The following is a 19,799-nucleotide window of genomic DNA, read 5'->3' on the forward strand; positions in this document are numbered from 1 at the left end:
TGTGTGGGAGATCCACCTCCTGTTGCCTTCGCTTCCTGCTTCTTTGAGGCCATCCTGCCACGTAGGCTAGTTTTATTAAAAAGGGAAGTTCTTCTTCCTCTCCCACCTCCACAAAGACTTCTAAAAAAGTCCCCCAGATTTGATCAAATAAGAACCAAAGTAAAGCAAAGTCCAGTATTGAAAAAGGAGAAATTTCTCTCTTATTTCTCTTGTTGCAAGCGAAGCAACTTCGTAGCAGTTTAGAAACTTTGTAACAAAGCAAGATGAGTTCAGCAATCCACACTCGCCAGCTCGTTAACTCTAAGGCTAAGCGCCATGTTTTTACAGTTCACTTTCACTCATCCGCATTTTTTCACTCAGGTTAGAAAGCCAAGAAAACTCTTAATACTTGCGCTTCCGAGTTTCAGGGTTCAAGTAACAGTATGCTGCTCATTAAAGCTGGTTCCTTTTCTTTCAGTTTAAGGTTTCCTGTAGCCGGCTTGTTCTGCAGACGCAGACTTGTCCCACGCCGCCCGGAGTTCCAGCAGGTTGAATGGGAGCCGCTCCTGTTCCCTCCCCAGAAACTATTCCCTGGGGGGGTTGCAGGGGCTCAACCTGTGCCCTGCGATCTCTCTTCAAAAATCCTAGAGATTTTTGAAGTTTTCGAGCCGCTTCTTAGTCACGAAGCGGCTCTACAAGTGGCGGGGCTGGCGGAGCTTCAAAAGGCACCGCCGCCGCCGAAGACAAGGAAACCGGAAGTCCATAAGTAGAGGTTTTCAAGAAGCATTAGCTTCTTGAACATTTAATCTAGCTTCAAGAAGCACTATCTTCTTGAACATTTAATCATTAAATGTTAATGGGTTAAATTTTCCAGGGAAAAGGAAAAACTTCTTTAGTAAACTGTATAAGACAAATGTGGATATAATAGTGCTCCAAGAGACGCACATAAAAAAGCAGCATCAGTACCTATTAAAATGCTCTTAAGTTATAAAAGATGTTCATATCTTCCTCACAGCAGAAGAAAGGGGGAATTGTAATGTATGTAAAAGAGGGTATTTTGGCCAAACAGATATATAAAGACGAAGTGGGCAGAATATTGATAATAGAATTAACAGTGGATGGGAAAAAACTGATGTTAGTTGGAATATATGCGTCAAATGAGGGCCAAAAACTGTATAACATGATTAGAGACATGATCGCATTAAATGTGATAATTGGTGTATAATTGGTGATTTCAATGCGATTGTAGATAGAGAACTAGACTATAGATATGACAGACGAAAGAAAGGTGTTAGAAGGATATTACCTAATTCATTTTTCGAGATGGTGGAAGAATTAAGCATAAAAGATTGTTGGAGGGAAAGAAATGGGGATAAGAAACAATATACTTATTGTGAGAAATAAAGAAATTAGGATTATTCCTGCAAAAATGTATAACCTAAGTTACGCCATTTTAATATCATGTCAAGGCTTTATTTTACTCTGTATAACCTGATTATATAATTTAGCTGACAGTTTAAGGAACATGGGAAAGGAATTGTGTGGTTCCTGTGTTCTTGAGAAAGTGTTTATCTAGGAGGGGAAGTACGCATATGCTGATATTACACGTATAAGCAATATTTTTAAGTAGGGTATTTTTATATATTGGAGTTATGGGGACTTTCCATAATGGGGATATCATGTGTTTATGTGCTTATCTGTTATATAAAGTCTGAAATTGTACTCAAGGGACATGCTTGTATCCTGTAAGGTGTAACCTGAAATTGTATAAAAGACGGCGAGAACGAATGGTAAATTGCTCCCTCACTTTGAGGGGGACCTTTGCAAAGAAATAATTAATAAATTGTATTCTTGTCTTATCTCTCAACTCTCTGTTGATTATTTTCTGGGTGACAGGCATTTCCTGTATATCACACTTATTATTCAGGTAGACATCAATCTTGGTCTCGAATTGATATGGTTTGGGCATCGACAGATTTGAATCTGGGAATTGAGGAAGTTAATATTGACATAAATCCGTGGGCAGACCACAATCCCATTAAAATTAAATGGAAAGGGCAAAAAAAGACAAGGAGGTGGACCCTAAAAAAAGCAATCTTGAATCAAAATGAATTTAAATTAAAGATGGATGATCAAATGAGTTTGTTTTTTCAAAGTAATAAAAATGAGGATACAAATAATCAGAACCTGTGGGACACACCAAAACTTTTTATGAGGGGTATTGCAATATCATACATGGCCAAAGACAACAAACAAAAAAGACAATGGCAAAATAATTTAGAGGAAGATCTTAGCAAACTGGAAAAAGAGCTGCAGAAAGAACCCATAAAACGGGAATTGAAACAACAAATAAACACAATTAAACACAAATATCATTGTAAAGGAAAATATGGCACAACAAATTAAAAGCATTAAAAAATTGTTGAGAATGCAGATAAACCGGGAATGTTGTGTCCTTATATGGGCATCCGCCGGTGGTTGGCTAATCCACCGGTGGGAAGTTTAAATAAATGCCATTGGCCGGCTAGCTTGCTGGAGCTGTATATAAGGAGGGCTCAGCAGGTCAGCCGGCAGTTCCGTATGAGCTGAATTAAAGTGCTGAATGGACCTCTGCTGAGTTGCGTCTTCTTTTCCCTGCGCCGATCTAACACTGGCGATGGACACAAAAGAACCAACAGCATACCTCGTGGCACGATCACCACAATCTACCAAGAGCTGAGTCACTTGAGCTAAGTCATTGAAACTGAACCACAGAACCATGTCAGGACCACAGATCTCGCTGGCTCCATTCAATCCTAACCAGGAGAAATGGAAGTCCTTCATGGTCCGGTTCAGACAATTCCTGGTGGGCAGCGGTTTCACCGACCTGGATGACAACTGAAAGTGAGCCCTGTTCCTGGCTCACTGTGGCTCCGGAGTCCTGGAAATGGCCATGGATCTCGTGGCACCGAGGGACATTGAGCTGATGCCTTGGACCGAACTACAGGAAGTCCCGCAAGAGCATTATGCCCCAACCAGCACCCCGTTGGCCAACCGGTTTGATTTCCACCAGCGGAATCAACTGGATGGCGAATCCGTTAAAGACTTCGTATCTGCGCTCCGGACAATTGCGGCCAGCTGTGAATTCAAGAACGTGGACATCCAACTGAGAGACCGGATTGTATTCGGGATGAGGGATGTTTCTGTACAGAAGAAATTCCTCAGCCGAAAGAAGGTCTCACTGAGAGATGTGATCGAAGAAGCCACAGCTGCGGAATCGTTGGAGAGAGCAGCAGCCGCCATAAGGAGGTCTAAGGGGATCCACAAAATCTACAAGGATTCCCAACCTTCCTTAGACGAGACCACCATGGGGTCAGAGTCCGAAGCCGAAATGGCCGTCCTCAGACCCCAATGGCGGGAAAACCCCCAAGATGGCGGATGAGAGGAACGCTGTGCCAGCTGCAACGGGGATCATGTGCGCGCCAGATGTCGCTGGCGGGATGCGACCTGCAGGTGCTGCAGAAGGAAGGGCCACATCGCTGAGGCATGCAGAGCGGCAGAACCAATCATGGAGGCTCCCAGAACCCACGACTGTGAGAACCAGAGGCCATCCAAATGGTCCCAATACCCAAGGCGCAAGGGGGAAGGCTATGCGAAGAGCAGAGGGGTCCATTAGACCACCATAGCGCACACCACTGCTGAGGGATCCAATAAGTTCCACATGACCATCCACGTGGAAGGGACACCATGCCCCATGGAGATCGACTCAGGATCGCCCTATTCCATCATAGATTGGGCTCAGCTCAAGAGACTCAAGCCGCAGATTGCCAAAAGCCACCTCCAGCCACTGCAAGAGAAATTGGTGGATTTTGGAGGCCATCCAATCGGAATACTGGGAAGGACCAAACTCAGAATCCACTACAAAGACTTCTCCGGGGACCTACCCATCACAGTCGTCAGGGAGATCCGACCAACCCTTCTTGGAGTGGAGTGGTTCAAGCCTCTAGGGCTCACCATTGACGGGATTAATCAGATCAGGCAGAGCGAACTCGACAAACTCCTAGAGGACTTCCAGGATGTCTTCAACGGGAGCTTAGGTAAATTTTTGGGGAAACCCATATTCAATTTAGACCCTACAATTACTCCAATTTGGCTAAAGCCCCGCAGGGTTCCATTTGCCCTCCGGCCTAAAGTGGATGCCCAGCTGTACAAATTAATTGCCCAGGGCATATTGGAGCCGATTGATCATGCTGCATGGGAGACCCCCATTGTGACCTCAGTGAAGCATGATGGACCTGTGCGCATCTGCGCTGACTATAAATCCATTAACAGGGCATTACAGCAGAGCACATACCCAGTCCCAGTGGTGCAACATCTGTTGCATTCGCTAGGGAGTGGAACCATATTCGCAAAACTGGACCTGGCCCAGGCTTACCAGCAACTGCCAGTCGATGAAAAAACCGTGGAGGCTCAAACCATTGTCACTCACAGGGACGCTTTCAAATGCAACCGCCTCCAATTTGGAGTCAGCGCTGCCCCAGGCATTTTCCAATCGATGATGGAACGCCTTCTGCAAGGCATTCCAGGGGTGGTGCCATACTTCGATGACATCTTGGTCTCCGGCCACTTGGAAGCCCAACTACTGGAACGGCTCAGGCTTGCCCTGCAGTGGTTTCAGGTGAAGAGTCTAAGAGTCAGGAAGGACAATGCATCATCGGGGTCCAGGAGGTCAAGTTCCTGGGCTACCTAATTGATAGCAAAGGCATCCACCCCACCAAAAGCAAAATAAAAGCAATCCACGAAGCTCCAGCCCCCAAAAACAAAGCAGAGCTTCAGGCTTTCTTGGGACTACTGAATTTTTACAGTGTCTTTTTAAAACACAAAGCCACCATTGCTGAGCCACTCCATCGACTTTTAGGGAAGGCGGTCCTTTGGAAATGGGGAGAGGAAGAAGAGTCAGCCTTCCGGAACATCAAAAGACTACTCTCTTCGGACAGCATCCTCATGCAGTACCATGAGACACTACCCTTGCTTCTAACCTGTGATGCCTCGCCATATGGAGTTGGGGCTGTCCTCAGCCACCAGCTTCCCAATGGATCAGAAGCGCCCATTGCGTTCTTTTCCAAAACGATGTTCACGACTGAACACAACTACAGCCAGCTGGACAAGGAAGCCTTGGCCATCGTAGCTGGCATCAAGCGCTTCCATGAATATCTGTATGGAAGAGCGTTCACCATCGTAACAGACCACAAGCCGCTGCTGGGACTCCTCGCGGGAGACAGACAAACGCCCACCTACATGTTGCCCAGGATGACACACTGGGCCATCTTCCTCTCCGGCTACTCGTACAAGCTGGTACACAGACCCGGCAAGACCATCTGCAACGCCGATGCCCTCAGCAGATGCCCCATCCAAGAGCCAGTGGAAGACCGGGCACCCACTCTTGGACTGTTCCATATAGATGATGACCAATTGTGCCCAGTGTTATCCACCACCGTGGCGAAGCACATACAACGAGATAAAACCCTCAGGCAAGTCATGTCCTGGATCTTGAGGGGCTGGCTGACTGGAAGAGTGGGCGAAGAGTTCAGCCCGTTCGTTCGGAAACAACACGAACTCTCCACAATGAAAGGTTGCCTCCTCTGGGGCGAGAGGGTGGTGATTCCACACACACTCCAGAAGAAGACCCTAGAGACACTGCATAGCGGGCATCCTGGCATCGTCAGGATGAAGGCCCTGGCATGGAGCTATGTCTGGTGGCCAACACTGGACAAAGACATTGAAAAATGGATTGCCAGATGTGACCCATGCCAGGTGGTGAGACCGGCACCACCGCAAGCCCAGCCAATGGAGTGGGAGATGCCCAGCAGCCCCTGGTCGAGAATTCACATTGACTTCACAGGACCCATAGATGGCAAGTCTCTCCTCATTGTGGTGGACGCATTCTCAAAATGACTGGAGGTAATCGTGATGCCCACCACCACGATGGAGGCCATCAGGGCACTCCGCCGGCTGTTCGCCACGCACGGCCTCTCAGACGTCCTGGTCTCAGACAACGGGCCCCAGTTCACTTCCAAGACCATGGAAGCCTTCCTAGCAGAGTTGGGCATTAGGCACGCCCTCATCGCCCCTTACAGGCTGGCTGGAAATGGGCAAGCGGAGAAAATGGTGAGACTCACCAAAGACACACTCACCAAAATGGGCACAGGAGACTGGCAGGAGAAAATTGATAAGTTCCTGCTTGCCCAGCACATCACTCCGCACACCACCACAAAGAAGAGCCCGGTGGAGCTCCTGATGGGGAGATGACTACGATCACCTTTGGATCGGCTGCACCCCCAATACAATCTGCAGGGCCAACAAAACAACATCCAGCCACCATGGACGCTCGGAATCGGAGATCCGGTCTTCGCGCTAAATGTCCAGGGCCATCCGAAGTGGCTGAAAGGACTGATTGGGAGAGTGACCGGCCCGAGGTCCTACGAAGTGGAGCTGGAAGACGGACGAACCTGCAGACGTCACATCGACCAGCTCCAGAAAAGGTGGAGGGGAGTTGAGGAAAACCAGCTGGACGAGGTAGGCCTACACTACCCCAGCGAGGCAGATGTCCGCCATCCCGATGAGGTAGGCCTACACCACCCCGACGAGGTAGGCCTACATTATCCCAGCGAGGCAGACATCTGCCACCCCGATGAAGTCGGCCTGCACCACCCCGGCGAGGCAGGCCTACACTGCCCTGGCAGGATCGACTACCACTACCCCAACAGGGTCGGCCGGCAACAAACACCGCATCGACCGTATCCACAGCCGCAGGGTCACCCCGCCACGACAGTCCGCCAGAGTCCTGGAGCGCAAGCAGAAGAAGGGAGGAAAGAGCCCAAGGACCTACCGTGGTTCAGTTGCACAGCTCGGGTCCAAGGTGAACTCCAGCGGCCGAGTCTCCGTCATCCCGGCCAGGGAGAGAGACTCTGCCGCCTGCGGGACAATCCAACAAACGCAGCCGGAGGTGCCAGACAGGATCCAGCACACTTGACGGCCGAGTTCCAGACAGTTCCAGGGCAGGAACTGGATGTCAAGTTTCAATGTCTTCTCAAATAAAATAAATTGCATTTCCAAACAGATAGTCTTTGAAGAAATCTTTCATTTTATTAAGCACGACAATCTGTCCCTGATCGTGGCGTAGCCAACTCTGACTTCCAGACCCCAAACCTTCCCTTTCCGTCCCCAATTCTCTGTGTCTCATTGGCCCTCTTCCAAATCACTCTCCCCATATCTACTACTTAAGCTCCCAGGAATGCCCCCCCTCCCATCTAATCTCCTAGGGGATATTATCTTCAAGGAAAATAAGTAGGTGAAATGTCAAGCGTCCTCTTGCCAGCTGCCCCCTCTTCTCCTTCTTATGTCAGCACTAGAGTAAATGCAGCTTGAAGTGCTGACATCCGGCCCCTCCCCCTTCATTTTTCCAGGGTGGCCTGTGTAAGACAAACAAGTTAAGTACCGTTACCCCGTCTGGGGGTATGTGTCCCGCCCCCTCCCGCCTTGCCCGGGTGATCTGCATGGAACTTGGCTATAAGGCGGTCAGCTTGGATGTTTCTGCTTTTCACCCAGGAAGCCTCTGACAAGGGGTAACCCTTCCACTTGGTTAAGTATTGGAGGTGACCCCTGTGCCACCTTGAATCGAGAATTCACTGTACCTCATAGTGAGTATGGCCCCCAATGACCAGGGGCCTGGGGGGGGTCATGTGGCACCGGCCTTAAAGTTGACCCCACCACAGGTTTCAGGAGGCTACTGTGGAAAACGGGGTGTATCCTCCCTAGTAGTCGGGGCAGCTGCAGTTGTACTGTAACCGGGTTGATTACTTTTATTATAGGGAATGGTCCTATAAATTTCAGGCCCAGTTTCCTACTCGGGAGTCTGAGTCTCAAATACTTGGTGGAGAGGTATACCTTCTCTCCCACTCGGAATGGTCTTTGGGGAGTTCGGTGCTTATCTGCTTGTTTCTTATAGGATTGTGTCGCCTTGGCTAATGCCTTCTTGATGTTTCTTTCAACATTTCCATTCAATCGGTCAAACTGACTGAGGAAGGGGGCTCTCTTGGGTAATCTGGCATGGGGATGAAATCCATACCACTCACTACCTTAAATGGGGTTAGTCCTGTGCTACTGTGGACAGCATTATTATACGCGACCTCCGCAAAAGATAGGAGGTCCGCCCAATTAGACTGTTGGTAGTCGACATAGCACCTCAGGTATTGTTCTATCATGGCATTCAGTCTCTCCACCCCCCCATTGGTGCTCGGGTGAAACGCTGAGCTGAGGTCTTGGGATGACCCTATGGACCGTAGGAATTCTCTCCAGAATTTTGCTGTGAACTGGACACCTCGATCGGAGATGATTCTTCTGGGTACTCCATGGGTAGATGTGTTTCAGGAACAGTTTGGACAACTGGCAGGCTGAGGGTAGCCCGCTGCAGGGTATGAAATGTGCCTGTTTGGAGAATAAGTCTATTACAGTCCAGATCACTGTGTTTCCACCACTCCTCAGTAGTTCTACTATAAAGTCCATTGCAATCTCCTCCCATGGCCTTGTCGGTTCAGCTACTGGCTGCAGCATCCCAGGAGCTCTTCCTAGTCGTTTTTTCATTGTGGCACAGATGGTACAACTTTTCACATAACTGTCTACGTATTTTCTCATGTGGGGCCACCAAAACTGTCTTTGTACTAAGTGCAGAGTCTTTAGGAAGCCAAAATGTCCCGCTGGTTTAACGTCATGGCTTCTCTTGAGGATCAGGGTGCGTAGAGTCTCTGGGACATAGAGTTTTGTTCCCTTCCATGCTAGGTCATCCCTTTTTGTCAAGAGATGTTGGTTGTCTCGGAACAGGGGTCCGCCGATGTTTCAGTTTTGAGTCTTGTTGTTAAGTCACTTGCAGGTTGGCCTTACTGGTCGCGAAATTGCCGTCTGGTGGTTGCTTGACCTACTCCTTGGGCAGAGGGGATGATGGCATTCACTACCTGCTCCCGCTCGCTGTTGTATTGAGGCATTCGGGAGAAGGCATCGGCCAGAAAGTTTTTGCCCCCTGGGATGTGTTTCAGCTCGAAGTTGAAATGATTGAAGTATTGGGCCCACCGGACTTGCCTGGGCGACAACTTCCATGAGGTCCTGAGGGCCTCCAGATTTTTATGGTCAGTCCAAACTTTGAACGGTCTCTGGCCTCCTTCTAGCAGATGTCGCCAGGTTAACAGCGGCCATCTCACTGCAAACGCTTCCTTTTCCCATGCTGCCCATCATCTTTCTGTGTTGGTGAGTTTGCAGGATGTGTAGGCACAGGTTGTAGATTCCCTTGGCTGTTCTTTTGGAGTAGCACAGCCCCCACTGCCACATCGCTGGCATCTGCTTGGATGACGAAAGGTTGTTTGGGGTCAGGATGCTTTAAGACCGGTTCTTTTGCAAACATTTCTTTTAGTGTTTCGAATGCTTGTTGGCAGGTTAGGTCCCACTGTAGAGGTTGTCCTGGGCGGAGTTTTGTTGCTGGACTCCCTGTTTTTAGGAGGTCCATCAGAGGTTTGGCAATTCTTGCAAAAGAGGGGATGAATTGTCTGTAGAAGTTCACGAATCCCAGGAAGCTTTGCAGTTGTCTGCGGGTGCGAGGGGGTTGCCAGTTTAAAACTGATTGTACTTTGGCTGGGTCCATTTCTATCCCCTTGTTCGACATTCGGTAGCCTAAGTAGTCTAGTCGTGACTGGTGCAACTCGCATTTTGATAGTTTGACATATAGGTTCGCCCCCAGCAGTTTTTCCAGCACTTGGTGGACGAGGGGTATGTGTTCATCTATGGTTTCCGTGTAAATGAGAATGTCATCTAGGTAGATGAGAATCCCCTTATAGAGGTGGTCATGTAGAACTTCATTTATTAATTGCATGAACACCGCTGGGGCTCCCTGCAGTCCAAATGGCATCACCTTAAATTGGAAACTCTCTAGGGGGCAGTTGAATGCTGTTTTTCACTCATCTTCTTCCCTGATGCATACCCGGTAGTAGGCTTTGCGGAGGTCTAGTTTGGTGAAAACTTTCCCTTTGGCCAGGTGGGCTAGCATGTCTTTCATGAGGGGAAGGGGATATAAGTTGTGTACACAGACAGTGTTGTTATCTCTAAAATCAACCACCAGGCGCATAGAGCCGTCTTTCTTCTCTTTGAAGAGGACCATGCCGCGACCCGTGGTTTGGCTGGTTCAATGAAACCCCTTTGTAGGTTCTTGTCTATGTAGTTCCGCATTTCTTGCATTTCACGGGGCGTCATGGCATACAATTTGGGTTTAGGTAGTTTCGCCCCAGGGATGATCTCAGTGGCGCAATCAGCCTCGCAGTGGGGGGGCAAAACGTCACACTTGGCCTCGCTAAACACCTCTGCAAGGTCTTGGTACTCCTCTGGGATTTTTTCTGTCTCAAGGGAGCTGTTGGATGTGGCCGCCAGGTGCTCTGGTGTACCCTTAGGGAGGGACCCTTGTTGCAGCAGGAGGAATTGGGGCCCCTGCGTGGGGGGCATCTCGCCTGCTTGGAGTGGCAGGGGTTGGGGGCCCTTTGCTATCCTCAGTCTATGGGTTCCCTCTTGCCACCAGATGATGGGGCCCCATTTGTCTAGCCAAGAGAGTCCCAGTATGACTGGATCTGTCATTTTGGGGGCTATTATGAACTGAATCATTTCCCAGTGATCTGCTAGCTCCAGCTTCACTGGTTCGGTCAGGTGTGTGGCGTAGGTTCTCCCCATAGAGACCCATCAACTTGTTCAAATCGAATTGGGTGGTTGAGCTTTTTGACTCGGATCCCTAATTTTAGGACTGTGGGTAGGTTAATCAGGCACCTTGTGAAGCCTGAATCTATTAGGGCTTGGTCCCTGTTTTTGGGGCCGTTAGACATATAGGGAAAAGAAAAGGGTGGATGGGTCCACTCACCATTGGGTCATCTTCACCCTCGTCCTTGCTATCATACGATTCGGGGGATTGATTTCCATCATCTGGGATCCCCCTTGTTTTGGTTAGGTGGGCGAAGACCTCTAGACTCTGGGGGATTTTCCGTGGTGCGTTGGTGGCATGCTTGGGCCCTTGTTCCGGTCGTGCCTTGGGCGGTGAGTCTGATCTCAGCCTCGGGGTTCCACACACTGCGGCCAGGTGACCAATCCCCCCACACCTGTAGCACCTCAGTGGGCTCCGCGGAACGACAAGCCTCTGGGTGGGCTGTGGTGCTGTGGTTTCTCGTCTAATGGGTGGTCCCTCGTCCGGTTGGCCCCTCTGCTTGCCATCTGGTTGCTTTGACATGTCATTCGCTCGCAACCCTCTGTCGACTTTTATCGCTACTCAGAATCATTCGGAGAGTCGGTTCGGGATGTCCCGATAAGCGGTCACTTGGGCGATTCGCTTGTCTAGGCTTGTTCTAAAGAAGTACACCAGTAGTCGCTCTGGTAAGGGAGGTAAGGTCCCAATGACTCTCCTGAATTCACAGATATGCTCTCTTATGGGCTTCCCCTTCTGCATTAGGTTTCTGAGCTCGTCCTCCACATAGGGGTCCTCCTCTGCCTCCTTGAACCGGGCTCGTAATAGTTGTAAGAACCCATCTGTGTCTTGCAGTTGGGGGGCCCTGTTCTTGTAGAGGGCTGCTGACCACCTCCTTGCTTCTCCCTCCAACCCTTCTGAAATGGCACTCACTAGGGCTCTGGGAAATGGCTAGAGGTGTCCATAGCGCTCGATGTAGATCTCAGCTATGTCGAGGAATTGGGCAACCCCCCCGAATACTTACCTTTTCTCTTCTTGGGTTGTGGAACGATCGTCTGATCTTGGCTGTCTGGCAGCTTCGATGGAGGAGGGGGGGGTTTGAGGCTCTGTAATATCTTGAAGCCCCGTAGCATCCAAGCTGGCTTGGATCAGAACTGGCTCTTTTCCAGTTGCCTGAATTAGGCTCTCTTCTGCCATAATGTCCGGGCTATGTCTCCATTCACTCCATACATCTGGAAGGGAGCTGGAGGTTTGGAGGCTTGACTTGGAAAGGAGAGTTGGCTATCTGTCAAGTTTCGATGTCATCTCAAATAAAATAAATTGCATTTCCAAACAGATAGTCTTTGAAGAAATCTTTCATTTTATTAAGCATGACAATCTGTCCCCTATCGTGGCGTAGCCAACTCTGACTTCCAGACCCCAAACCTTCCCTTTCCGTCCCCAATTCTCTGTGTCTCATTGGCCCTCTTCCAAATCACTCTCCCCATATCTACTACTTAAGCTCCCAGGAATGCCCCCCCTCCCATCTAATCTCCTAGGGGATATTATCTTCAAGGAAAATAAGTAGGTGAAATGTCAAGCGTCCTCTTGCCAGCTGCCCCCTCTTCTCCTTCTTATGTCAGCACTAGAGTAAATGCAGGTTGAAGTGCTGACACCGGAGAGGACAGAAGCTCGACCTGCCCGGGTTGACAACGATGAGGGAACTGAACCGCGCAGGTCAGGTAGGGCTATTAGATGCCCCGCCTACCTGCACAACTACGTGACCTACATCGGTCACGGATTAACAGACTAAGAACTAGGAGGGGAGGGGTGTTGTGTCCTTATATGGGCATCCACCAGTGGTTGGCTAATCCACCGGCAGGAAGTTTAAATAAATGTCATTGGCCAGCTAGCTTGCCGGAGCTATATATAAGGAGGGCTCAGCAGCTCAGCCGGCAGTTCCGTATGAGCTGAATTAAAGTGCTGAACGGACCTCTGCTGAGTCACGTCTTCTTTTCCCTGCACTGATCTAACAGGGAAGATGGCTGGCTTATAGACTAAGGAAACGGAAAGAAAAGAACCAGATTAGTAAACTACACAATGAAGAAGAAGAGTTAATTTATCAAAATGAGGCAAAGAAGAAGGTAGCGTATGAGTTTCTAAAAAACTTATATGAGGATAAGGAGAAGATAGAAGAAAGTAAGAAAGTGCAATACCTACAAAAAACAGAATTGCCCAGAATCTCAGAGGAAGGTAAAAATTTATTAAACAATGAGATAACAGCATGGGAGATATCTGAGGCAATCAAAAAACAAAAAAGTAACAAAGCTCCAGGCCCAGATGGTCTACCTTCAGAAATTTATAAAAATCACCAAGAATTATTAAGGCCACTGATATTAGAAGTGTACAATGATGCACTTAATGAAGCTAAGATACCTGAATCGTGAAAGAAGCAACAAGCACATTGATTCCCAAAGAAAATTCTGATTTGACTTATATTTAAAATTATAGGCCGATATCCCTATTAAATTCGGATTATAAAATCTTCATGACAATTATGGCAGGCAGACTAAAGAAAATTTTAGAGAATTTCATTCATACTGATCAAAATGGTTTTCTTCCCGGACAGCATATAAGGAACAATATTAGGATTATCTTGGATACGATAGAATACTATGAAGTCCACAATGAAAAACAGATGGTGTTGATATTCATTGACGTGCAAAAAGCGTCAAATGGGACTTCATAATAGAACAATTAAAATATATGGATTTTTTGGGGAAATTTATAAAGATGTTTAAAACAATCTACTCCAGACAAGAAGCTAGAGTGGTGATAAATGGGGAAATAACAAAGAACTTTTTAATCCAAAAAGGCACAAGACAAGGTTGTCCGCTATCACCACTGCTTTTTATTTTATCACTAGAGGATTTAAGTAGAACAAGTCGAGGAGACAAACAAATCAAAGGTTTAAAAGTAAGAAAAGAAAGTTTTAAGGTACAGGCATTTGCGGATGACCTTGTATTTATTATTGAAGAGCCTGTACAATCTGGTCTTAGGCTGATGGAAGTGCTGGAGGACTATGGGGAAGTTAGCAGGCCTGAAAATAAACAAGGATAAAACAAAAATGATAGTTAAAAACATGACTGAAGAGTAAAAAAAAAAAAAGAATTGGAGGGAAAGATAAATATTCAGACTACGAAAAAAATAAGATATTTGGGAATTCAATTGACAGTGAGATGCATCACACTTAAAGAAGATAACTATGACAAATTAATGGCGCAAATTAGGTCTGATTTGGAAAAATGGGGAAAATTATAGCTATCTCTAATGGGCAGGATAGCCACCATCAAAATGAATGTTCTTCCAAAAATGTTGTTTTAATTTCAATGCATACCAATTCGGCTCAAAAAAGATTTCTTTTACAAATTTGGACAGACTCATTTAAAAATTCATATGGCAAGGGAAACGACCGAGAATCCGATTCAAATTATCACAGGTTTGTTAGTTCACAGCTTTTGTTGGGAACATGGCATAGACAGCTTCTCAGATGCAGAGAGCAGTCAATGTTCTGACATCTTTCTCACTAGTCCCAGTAATTCCATGCTATTTGATTAATACAAAGGTACCACTTAATTCCGTATTGATATCTGCAATCATCATGTTTGGCTAAATAAGTCCCATCAGAAATCAATCACACACATGGAAAAGTATGACAGCCTGAAACCTCCATTTGGATGGATCAAATGGAACAGCCCTGCTTTTGTAGGAGAACCCTGCTATATCAGAGTTGCCTCGAACTGCAAGATGGGCAGCAAATAAATTTCAACAACAACAATAATGAAAGATCCAGAAAAGGTGGCAGAATCAGGCAACCACATGCCATGCTAGAAATCTTGATCTGGGTTTCCTTTCCTCTTCCCTCCTCTTCCATTTTCCTTTCTTGTCATGCTTATTAGATTTTGAGCCAGAGGGCAAAGCCTCCATTCTCTTTGAAAATCTGTACTATGTTCTGGAAAATCAAGACTCTTTGAATGTCCATAAATCTCCTGCTTACAATAAACAGCCCTTGGCTGGTGTGATGGATGCTTGTGGTTTGGCCACACATGATCTATGGCCTGGAAGGGGCTGGGCGTGCAGAGGAGCTGAGGAAGACGGGGTCAGAGAAGACATCTTCAGGCCATACTTCCTGACTTGCTTCTCCCTCTTCTAGAGTACCAGCCATCCCCCTCAATCCTGTATGGTTGGCACATATGGAAGTCTATCTCCACACTTTCTCCCCAGCCATTAACAAATGGAACTGGAAGGATGCAGCCAAGTGGCAGGTCTGGTGGGGGCAGGTCTGGTGGGGACAGAGAGATGCAGAGCTGATGGAGGCTGAGTGGGCCTGGTGTGCCCTCTGGCTTGCTAGGGAAGGGGGATGGATAGCTTCTGAGTGGGAAGTGGATGCGTGGGTTGTGCATGTGCATGCATCTGTGTGGAATTGAGAAAGTTACCCAGGTGAAGGGTGAGCATGGGCGTACATATTTTTACTTAGATACTGCCACTACCTGATCACAAGGGAGGAGAAAAGTATGTGAGCCGGAGAAACGGGGAAAGTTGCCCAGGTGCCTATTCCCCACGCTGTGGTGTGGGTGAGCCCCAAAAAAGGTATCACCTTTCCCTCCACACCTTATCACCGTTGTGACCATTCAGAAGTCAAATCAAGGCTTACATAGATACTGATCGGCCTTTCAATGGTGCCCTTCAGCCCAAACCATGGGCAGCAACTATGGCTGCCTGCACCACCTAAAATGACAGATACTAAAATGACACTCAGCTTTTGGGGAGATTCCTCCCTAATCTTGGCTTTCTGGTGGTTGCAATGGGTGCCCAGGGCAGGTGGGGCACATGTCAAACCCAGCCTAAGCAGAGACCTTCCCAGATGACCTGCCAAGAAATGACCATACCATCTTGGAATCAATGGGGACAATTAATATAATCACCATACATCATCTCCCTCCTGCCAGCCTGCACCTGCCTGCCACAGACACCAGCCATGCTTGAGGCCTCCCTTTCTTGGCAAAGAGTGTGGAGCCTCTTCATCCCAGATCTCCATAATGTTTTCCTTTCCCCCTCCACACCCCATGCCAACCCCATGCTGGGTGAGGATCCTGAGATGTTTTTCAGCAAGGTGAAGAAAGTCTCTCCCTCCCCCATCTGTAGCTTGCCCCAAATGCCAGAGAAGAAATTTGAGCACTTCAGGAAGCTGAACCAACGGGACTGTGCTGGGTTTCCTAGATGCCTTTCTTTGGCCAGAAAGAACTGTGAAAGTTTGTAGGAAGAAGGGAGGGCATACAAAACCAGTGGGATGAAGTGAACTGGGCCAGGAGGCTGCAGTCAATTCTCCCATTCCATACCTGGGCATCCTTTAAAACTGATAACATCAAGGACAATGAAGTCAAGAAAAGTGTTAGGAAAGAGTACATCAATAGAATGAAGAAGATCTTAAAATCCAAACTCAGTGGAGGAAATGCCATCAAGGCAAGCAACACCTGGGCAATTCACTGGAATAGTGGACTGAACTCAAGCAGAACTAAAAGCTCTGGATAAGAAGACTAGAAAAATAATGACAATGAATCATGCCTGTTCATCCCCAGAGAGACACTGATGGATTCTATTTAAAAAGGAAAATGGGTGGGTATAGAATGTTGCAAGTAATTAGATGGCTGAAGAAGAAAAAAGTGCATTGGAAGAGTATCTGAAAGGTAGTGCACTGCAGCTAGTATACCAGGAAGACCTACTGAGTAATGGATAGACCAAACTGGCATTTTCTCTTCAAATGAAGAGAAAAAAGGCATGGGAAGACAAAGCATTACATGGCCAATACATTAAAAAGAAATTGCAGAGAAAGCAGGTAATAACAGGACCTGGCAATGGCTAAGCACAAGAAAGATGAAGAAAGCAACAGATGTGTTAATTCTGCCTGCACAAGACCAAGCCTTAAGAACAAAAGTCAGAATTGAGAAGACTGCAACAGATAGCAAATGCTGTCTCTGCAAAGAAGCTGAATAGTAGTAGAAGAAGAAGTAGATCACCTGGTTAGCTGCTGCAAGAAGATCGCCCAAACAGACTACAAGCAACAGCATGACAAAGTGGCAACAATAGTGCACTGGAAGGGACTTCCAGTTTGGCATCACAGCAACACAGTCAGGATAGCAGGGCTCTGTGAAATCCATTTTATACCAAATTTATATTTAAATCTATACTAGTCTCCCTTTATTTCTTTATCAGCAAAACATAAATTTGGTATAAAATGGTTTGTCGTGAATGCGACTGCTTGAGGGCTCCTGTATTAGAGCTGAAAAGTGAAAGGGAGCAGAATGCCCCCTCCCACATGTTGGGGTAGTCCAGGTGTCTTGATAGAAAAACACTTAATCTTTCCCCCGGTTCAAGCTGATGAAGGGAGGAGAACCTGTGGCTCAGAAGGTTAATTCAACTGCCTAACATGCAGGAAGCCCAAGTTCGAATCCGAGTAAGGGTATGGCCAGCTGATGAAAGCTAAAAAGCTTGAGATAGATCCATACTAGTCTCCCTTTATTTCTTTATCAGCAAAATATAAATTATATATCTCTATATCTCTATCTCTATCTACGTATGTCATACATACATATATACATACATACATACATACATACATACATACATAGGTCTTTGGTTATTCGGGTTTTCTCACGCGTAAAATTGGAAGTGTCTTGGCGACGTTTCGATGAAGTCTCATTCGTCATCTTCAGGCTGGTGTTTTTGGCTTTGTGCTTCTAGGAGCAATGTGTGATCGCAGCTGTTTCTTCCTTTTAACTGCCAGTGGGGGTGTGAACTGATTGGGTGGGAGCTTGGCTGTGTTCTGATTGGGTGGAGGTATGTTCTGATTGGTTGGGGGTTTGGCTGTGCTCTGATTGGATGGGGGTGTGTTCTGTTTAGGTGGGGGCTTGGTTGTGCTCAGGTTAGTCTGAGTTGCAGGGGGATTTGAGCTGGTGAGCTGCGTTGCTGTTGTTTAGCTTCGTGGTTGTGCCACTTCTTCATGGTGGGTGTCAGTTTGCTTCATGTATGGATTGGAGGGGTTTAAAGTGGCTAATGATGCAGCTGTGGTCTGGCTTCTGGTTTGTGGTTGTGCCTCATTGGTGTGGGTTTGCTTTTTGCGTGGATGTGTGGTGGTGACATCCTGTGTGGTTTTCATGAGTGTGGATCTGGTGTCATTCTTTGTGTTAGGGACTCGTTTATCAATGAGGGCGGGTTTCCAAATGGCTGGTAGGCTGGAGGTATCATCTCGTTTATTCATGCTGTGTGAGTGTTTTTCTATCTCGATGGCTTCTCTGATTATTCTGTTGTTAAAAGTGTTCAGTTTTGGCGATAGTTCTGGTCTTTTTCAAGTCAATATCATGTCCTGTGGCTTTAAGGTGTTGGACCAGGGAAGAAGTTGGTTCCTCTTTTCTGACTGAGTTCTTGTGTTCTTCAATGTGTGCACTTATTCTTCTGTTGGTTTGTCCGATGTATGTGGTGGTGCAGGCGATGCATGGGATTTCATATACTCCTTGATTTTCTAACTCAATTTTGTCTTTGGGGTTTCTTAGGATGGTGGATATTTTTCGGTTTGTGCAGAATGCTGTCTTGATGTTGTGTTTGTGGAGGATCTTGCTGTGGTGCCTTTTATGTATGGGAGGAGGGCTTTGCCGTTTCCTTGTTCTCTGTCTTGGATTTTAGTGGGGGTTTCTTTTTGGATTTGGTTGGTAATCTTATTTCTTTGGAATCCAATGGATTCTGGCCATATGGGAAAGAATCTGGCCATATGGGAAAGAAAAACTGGACAACTTCCTCACACACCTCAACAGCTTACACCCCAAAATACAGTTCACCATGGAAACAGAAGCTAACAACCAACTTCTCTTCCTGGATGTCTTAGTTTACAAGAAATCCAATTGCTCCCTAGGACACACCATCTACCAGAAGAAAACACACACAAACCGCTATCTGCATGCACTCTCACACCACCACCCAGCACAGATCAACTCCGTAGCCAAGACACTCATCTCCAGAACAAAACGCTTAGCTGACGAACAACACCTAAAAACCGAACTACACACTCTCACTAACGTACTAACATCCAACGGATTGGTTCGGAGAATTGGTGTAATGTGGGTGTATCTAGGTGCACCCACGATAGCTCGTGCAGCTGCATTCTGGACCAACTGTAGTCTCCGAACACTCTTCAAGGGTAGCCCCATGTAGAGTGTGTTGCAATAATCTAACTGTGAGGTGACAAGGGCATGAGTGACTGTGAGGAGAGCCTCCCGATCCAAGTAGGGTCGCAATTGGTGCACCAGGCGAACCTGTGCAAAGGTCTCCCTAGCCACAGCTCTAGATGTTGATCTAATCTTAGCTGTGAGTCTAGGAGGACACCCAAATTGCGAACCCGTTCTGAGGGGGACAATTTCTCCCCCCCCAAAACCAGGGATGGACAATCGACATAGTCTTTAGGAGGCAATACCCACAGCCACTCGGTCTTGTCTGGGTTAAGTCTGAACCTGTTGACTCCCATCCAGACCCTCACAGCCTCCAGGCTCTGGCACATCACATCGACCGCTTCACTGAACTGACGCGGGGTGGAGATATACAGCTGGATATCATCAGCATATTGCTGATAACCCACCCCGTATCGTCGGATGATCTCACCTAGCGGTTTCATGTAGATGTTAAATAGGAGGGGAGAGAGGACCGAGCCCTGAGGCACCCCACAAATGAGGGGCCTAGGGGTCGACCTCTGTCCTCCTGCCAACACCGACTGTGACCAACCAGAGAGATAGGAGGAGAACCACCGTAACACAGTGCCTCCCACTCCCAACTCCCTTAGTCATCCTAGAAGGATACTATGGTCAATGGTATCAAAAGCTGCTGAGAGGTCAAGTAGCACCAAGATAGAGGAATGACCTCCATCTCGGGCTCGCCAGAGATCATCCATCAGCGTGACCAAAGCAGTTTCTGTGCTGTAGCCAGGCCTGAAGCCAGACTGAAAAGGGTCTAGATAATCCGTTTCATCCAATGACTGCAGGAGCTGAAGTGC

Source organism: Pantherophis guttatus, chromosome 8 (genome assembly GCF_059756535.1).
Source record: "Pantherophis guttatus breed Tessera chromosome 8, ASM5975653v1, whole genome shotgun sequence".
Taxonomy (NCBI): domain Eukaryota; kingdom Metazoa; phylum Chordata; class Lepidosauria; order Squamata; family Colubridae; genus Pantherophis; species Pantherophis guttatus.